This window comes from Hylobates moloch, unplaced genomic scaffold (assembly GCF_009828535.3).
Source record: "Hylobates moloch isolate HMO894 unplaced genomic scaffold, HMol_V3 SCAFFOLD_4, whole genome shotgun sequence".
In the NCBI taxonomy this organism is placed as follows: domain Eukaryota; kingdom Metazoa; phylum Chordata; class Mammalia; order Primates; family Hylobatidae; genus Hylobates; species Hylobates moloch.
In genome coordinates, this window is record NW_026652279.1 from 161,785,805 (window position 1) to 161,792,756 (window position 6,952).

The 6,952-nt window shown below is 41.8% G+C and overlaps 1 long non-coding RNA gene across 1 annotated transcript; it reads right to left on the reverse strand.

Moving 5' to 3' along the window:
- Positions 1-951: 951 nt before the first annotated feature.
- LOC116466487 (uncharacterized) lies at positions 952-5,769 on the reverse strand. The gene is made up of 3 exons (XR_004247572.1): positions 5,580-5,769; positions 2,415-2,539; positions 952-1,041 (listed from the first exon to the last, which is right to left on the reverse strand). It is a non-coding gene; the product is annotated as an uncharacterized LOC116466487 (long non-coding RNA).
- Between the last annotated feature and the right edge of the window lie 1,183 nt (positions 5,770-6,952).

Here is a 6,952-nt window from a genome sequence, read left to right on the forward strand (position 1 = left end):
ATCACTTGAACCCGGGAGGCAGAGGTTTCAGTGAGCCAAGATCATGCCACTGCATTCCAGCCTGGCGACAGGGTGAGACTCCATCTCAAAAAAAAAAAAAAAAGGAGAATCACCCAAATCACCCATGGAGAAATACAAACAAATCTCATCATGGTCCTGTCTCCCCCAACAGGATGAGCATCTTCTGGGAAGGACGGGGTGCTTGATACCTCTATTTTAAAGAAGTTCCCTAAGACAGTCAAACGCATGGCACATAGGAAGAACCCACTGCCTGCAGTGGACCAGGCACCATGTTTGGTGCCCAGCATTCCAAGAGTGAACAAGTTTGACTTGGGCATCGTCTCCTCTAACACTCTGGTCTTGCAGAAATCCCACAGCAACTTCTGAGTCCAGTCAGCTTGTCACCAAATGCATTGTATTCTGACACCCTGCAATTATTGCATAAAAATGGTTTAATTAATTACAACATGCCAGACATAAACACTTGATTCTTGGCCTTTAAAGCTCAGATACCAGACTGTCTGGCTCTAAACTGCATGCCTGGCACATGGAGTGCACAATGCCTGGCACCTAGATGGGAATCAATAGATGTTTCTCTTTCATGAACAATTGAATAAAGGAGCAATGTTTGCTGTAAAGGAATTGTTTGCTAACTTCACATTTTCAATGGGGAAAAACTGCCCAGAGGCAAATTTCCTGATTCCTGTTTATTAGAAAATAAACACTTGCAAAAAAAGACTGTTCTTATTACATCTCCCAAGTCTATTAAATTTCAAACATATTACAGTCTTTACTGCTAAATTTTACAACTTGTCCTTAATTCCAAGTGAGATAAATTAGATTTAGGTTTCTTCCTCTTGCAGTACCTCCAGATTCTCTCTGTCTCCCTCACTCGTTTTTATTATGCTTATTGTTCCACTTTTATTTATGTTTTCTTTCTTTCTTTTTTTTTTGGCAAGGATAAGGAGATTTTGATTCTGGTACTTCTTGCTGGATGACTTTGGGAGCATTGGGAAAGTTTTGTGGCTTACATTTTCTCATCTGTGTAATGGAAATAACATTTTCCACATTGTGCTTTAGGACAAGGATAATACTAATATATCAAAACACATTTGGCCGGGTGCGGTGGCTCATGCCTGTAATCCCAGCACTTTGGGGGGCTGAGGCGGGTGGGTCACTTGAGGTCAGGAGTTCAAGACCAGCCTGGCCAACATGGTGAAACCTCGTCTCTACTAAAATACGAAAATTAGCCAGGTGTGGTGGTGCGTGCCTGTAATCTCAGCTACTTGGGAGGCTGAGGCAGGAGAATTGCTTAAACCCAGGAGGTGGAGGTTGAAGTGAGCTGAGATCGTGTCACTGCACTCCAGCCTAGGTGAGAGAGTGAGATCTGTCTCAAAAAAAAAAAAAAAAAAAAAGAAACTGAAAACCAAACAAAAAACCCGTATTTAACTTGATATGTAGGAAAAGTACTAAAATTGTCAATTGTACCTAAATATATTCCACTGTTTTCATTTTACAGATGAAGAAAATGAGACTTGGAGAGTTTCACCAATACACTCAAGGTCTTATAGCTCCTGAGGACTGGACATATGCTTAGAATGTGATGGCAGTGGGAGAGGCTGTGGGGAGGGGTGTACCTTGGTTCTAGGAAACACGGAGATAGCAGGAAAGTAGCATGGGCAGGACTCTATCATATGTGTGTAAATCTATAACAAAATCCAGGTCTGAGGGTAGATGTGAGGCTGCTGATACAATAATAGCAGGAGAGGTCTCTGATTCCACCCTTCGGGAGGCTCTGGCATGTTGGCTTTCAGCCGGTTCCTAAATCTTTCAGCCTGTCTTCTCTGCAGTGAACCATCCGAGGGCCTCTGTCCTTTCCTTGTATTTCTGGTCCTCTTGAATCATTCTCTTCCTCACATTTGTTTCCTCTCAGGTTCCTCATCTCTTTAGCTGATGTGGCTGAATGCCGGGAGGTATCCTGGCTAAGGCTCAGCCAATCCTGGCTTATGGGAACAAGAATGAGAACCTTGGGATTCTACACTTCGTCCTAGTTCCTTAGATTTTTAAGCTGTGTTTATGCCGAGCTGGGTGCATGCTGTGTTTCTGTAGTCGATTTTTCCTCATCAGGGAGTCTCTCTTGCATACATCTTTCCCGAACCTGGTACTGACTGATTCCCCTGATTTTGAGTGTATTTTCCTAACAAAGGCAAGCAGTGCACTTTGGCACAGCCGCTTGGTATTTTTCCTAGAATGCTAGAAGGAAGCAGACATTCATTTGGTTTTCGCCAGTCTCTCTTTGTCTAAATTGTCCCATTTGGCTCAGCCCGTTGGCTTTAGTCATTCGAAGGGGGATGTAGGAAACTGTTCCTCTTGGTTTATGAGCTTAAGCCCAAGTACATCAGCATGTGCCTTACCAGGACAGAGATTTACAAAAATATTTCTGGAGAATTCTGTGAAGAGTGTTTCTGCATTCCAGATGCAGGGCACGCATGTCCAAATCCCACGTGGAGGTCACAGTTCACTAACTCTGGAGGGCCACCTAGAGAAAAGAAGTGATTCAGGATAATCACTGCAAACTGTAGATAAGACACCCAGAAACCACCATTCTTTTGGCGCTGTTTAGAATTTGGGCAAGGAGCCACAGACACATTTTTGAGGTGAGGAGAACTGCGTTTTCCTTTTCATAATTTAAAAAAACCCATCTTTAGCATTTTTGGAATAAGCAATATTCATCTCTCAATTAGTGTTAACAGCTAATCAGGGTGCAGCAGGATCGTAGAGCTTTCCACGAACAGCAGGCAGCTTGTTTTATTTTTTCAATGCCGCTTAAAGATTATTTGAAAAATCTCCTTCAGAGACCAGCGTGCGGGGAGCCACCTACCCCAGTCAGAATTTAAAATGATCCATAATACAGTATTAATGATTAATGCAGAAGCTCACAGTTTGGTGCTGGGGTTTAATTAGATAAGCATTGCAGCTGTTTTCGGGTGGAAGCAACTTGATAGGACATGGAGCTGTTATGTGACTTCCCATCTACGGGGTATCTATTGAAGCGGAAACAGAAGCAAGCTACTAGGAATTATGATGATTACATTTTTTTTTTTCAGTGCTGAAATGAGTAGAAGTCTGATTGTGGGGAGGAAAAAGTATTTTGTAATTAAAAAGGTAGGTTTGGATCCTCTATTCATTTGCCCATGAACTTAACATTCATAAAAAAATCAGCTAGTTGCAGCCAAGCAAAGATCTGGCAAGCTGTATGTAAAGAAGTTACATGTGTGGCTCTTTTGGCCTGTACCACTTTGCACATACAAAATTCTTTTGCCTCAAACCCATCCTTCTCTTTGCAAACTTCAAGTCATATCAGGCTGCCTAATGTCTTATGCATGCAGACAAATACCTCTAATGGGTTGCTTTGGAATTGCTTTCTCACCCTGAAAACTTGAGAAGAATTTAAACTGGGGTCCATTTCACTGTATGTCACTTTCTAAGTCAAAGGGACTTGTTAGCATTTGATTACGATAAGAGGAGTTTCCTGTATCTCAAGCTGCAAATGGCTAGAACACACTGTGTAGTCTGTTTACAACAAAGCTTCAGCCTATATGTACGACCTCTAGTCATGAGAGCCATCTCATGAGGGCAATTTATTGAGGCTTATTATAAATTAAATGCCCAAAATTTCCAGGATACATCCCACCACAACGAGGCTTGAAACTCTGTACATTTAAAGTGGTATTGTTAAATTGATTTTTAAATTATCCCTACCCAATAAAAAGGAAGCCTGTCTAGGTGTTTTGTGTTGTAAAATAATTATACTAACCATCTGGTTATCTATGAGATAAATTTTTGTTTATTGCCAATAACTACACAATGTGAAGTTATGTGAGAATGCCAAGTATATAATTTTTATTGTGTAGATGAAGCTTACTGAGTCTTCTCCTGATTGTTCTAAATCAATTTCTCCCTGACTCTTTGTGAATAGGGGAGAAATGAATTTTTGTAAGGTGCATTAAGTCTCTCGGGTTATTAAATTGTCATTCTTTGCACTGAAAAGGGATTTCAGCACTGCTTTCTCCCTTCCAGTTAGAGGTGTTGGAAGGTGAAGAACTAGGGATTAGAAAGCCTGAAAAGTGGAGCCCTGGTTTGTCCATTTTCTAGCTGTGTGATCTTGTTCAGTTTGCTAAACTTTGAGCCTCTCCTCATTTGCAAAATCAAAACAATAGCACCTGCCCGGTTTATCTCACAGGGTAATTCTGAAGATCTAGTTGGATGAAACATGTCTTCAGGTTGAGACCTGAAGCTAGGCATGTCTAATATTCTGCACACAAACTGTAATACATTAATTTAATAAATCAACAGAGGCTTCGCTGAGGCAGCTCCCTGCAGTCCGTGCTACGGAGAATAGACGACTCTGTCTCTCTTAAACTTTCCATTGATCAAGGACGATGGTGAAATATTTGGATTTATAAAGCTTCTTCTAATAAGTAATAACTCTTACCACCTGCCTATTTTGAGAGGTGTGGAGAGAGTGTAGAGTTATTCAGGCAGATATAGAATGAAGAAAATTAGATTTGTGCATGACCCAGTGAATTACAAGTCAGACCTTGGACCCAGGACTTCTGATTCCAAGGTGAGTGTTACCTCCTTTACAGCAGATTATCTCTGCAGACAGTATGTAAAATTAATGGAAATGAGGAGATGGGCTATGAGGGAAATGTGTGATCAATTCTGGAATTGCAGAGTGCAGATGTCAGCAAAGCAGGTAATTCATTAAAGAAGATCAATAGGCTGAACAGCATGGTTGCCATGAGATGGACCGCAGATCACTGTTTTGTGTATACAAGAGATTTGGCTATATTGTGGATGAAAAAAAAAAATAAAACAGGCTAGTTGCAGTGCCTCACACCTGTAATCCCAGCAATTTGGGAGGCCAGGGCAGGTGGATCACTTGAGGTCAGGATCAACCTGGCCAACATGGTGAAACCCTGTCTCTGCAAATAAAAGATTAGCTAGATGTTGTGGTATACACCTGTAATCCCAGCTACTTGGGAGCTGAGGCAGGAGAATCTCTTGAACCCAGGAGGTGAAGGTTGAAGTGAGCCGAGATCATGCCACTATACTCCATCCTGGGCAACAGAGTGAGACTCGGCCTCAAAAAAAAAAATAAATAAAATAAATAAAACATACTCCTTTTAGTTGCATGCAATAATGATTGTTGATCATTTGCAAGTGATGCTTCATACTTGTTCACTTGATAAAGTAATTGATCAACAAATGGTCCCTTCATGCCTTTTCTAATTGATGTTGATGGAAAAGCTGTCAACAATAAGTGATAGGGTTATTGTAATACTCCATCAAGATCTTTGAGGATAGAGATGGATTATAGTGCTTTAAACATCACTATAGATCCTGAAGGCAATCAATAAACGCTACTGAGGATGGGAAAGCCTGGTGGACTGCTGAGTAAAAGGTAGGCATGAATATTTTGGATAAAAGGAATGGACAGAATGTAGGAAATGCTAATACATAGTTAATGCATAGGCAATAGACACAAGGCTTGTAATGTATAGACAAGCACTTACCTTGTAGAATAATGGTAATTTTGATGAAGGATAAACAGCAATTAATTTTAATTTATTGGAACCTATTGGTCTTCCAATCCACTGAATAGTCTTTCAGGGTTCAAATTTGGGCTGCATTATCCATCCCAAGGTTACATTTTCCACTGAATAGCAATGACCCCAAATCAAGCTACTTTTCACATGCCATAGTCACACACTTGGCTGAACACTCCTGCAGCACTTTTTACATGCCTCTGTTATATTAAGCAGTCGAGGCCATAGATCTGATTGAGATGCCTCAGAGAAAGGTTATTAAGTGAGAAAGGTAGAGGGCCTACCATCAAGCATTAAGGCACCCAACACCTATAGGCTATGTAAGTGAGGATTTGAGAGGTAGAGCCAATGAGTAGCTGGGGGCAGGAAGACAATTAGGAGAGGGTGACATCACTATAGAAATCCAAAGGAAGAAGTGTTTTACAAAGAAGGGTGTGGCCAACAGGGCTGAGTTGTCGGGGAAGATGAGGGCTGAAAAAGGTCAGTTGGCTCAAGTAATATGGAGACCACTAGAGAACTTGGCAAGGGCTGTTTTGGTGAAATGGGGTGAGCAGAAATCATATCTCTGTGGTTTGAGAAGTTGAGTGAGGGTTGTGTAAAGGAAACAGAAAGTACATACAATGATCTCACTTGCAGTTATTTTAGAATCCATGATGCCATTTTTCCATGTATTCCCCTGGAGTCACAGTTGAGACAATCTGTGAAGGATTCCATCCAGAAAGGCCTCCCATCCATCTGGAACTAATATTATTTCCAGCACTCAGGGTAGCTCCTGAGAACCAACTAATCCTGTTGCCAGCCCACCTGGTGTAGGATTTCCAGGAGCAGCCGGCTTCTTCCAGAGAGGCCTGAGTCCTCCAATCCATCAGAGACTTCGGAGTCCAGATCTGTGGACATTTCTAGGTCATTTCTTTCCCCCATGACTCATCCATGTCTTTCACACAAACTGAACAAAGTCTTCTGGTCACTGTCTCTTCACGTGGCCATGTACTTCCTTCTGCCTGGACCTGATGTAATTGCTCTTCTTCTAAACTTTTCCACTGTGCTCTGTGGAACCTCTATTAGTTGCAAACAATTTCATGCATGCTCTTCACCTAGTTACAGAAAGTTTCACCATTTCTTGGCTCTCACTGAAACCTTTGTCCTCAAGTGGATGCTCTCATTTGGGTTGGGGTCCTCCTTGCTCTCAGAGTCCCTTGCAGATCTTCACTCATTCACCATGTCTCCTGGTCACTTCCCTTCTTTCAAGGAGCCCCTGGACCTGCTGCCGTTCTCTTTGTCTCAAGCGTGTGTGACTCACCCTCTACCCTGGGATCTTACCTTCTTTTCTACCTCAACAG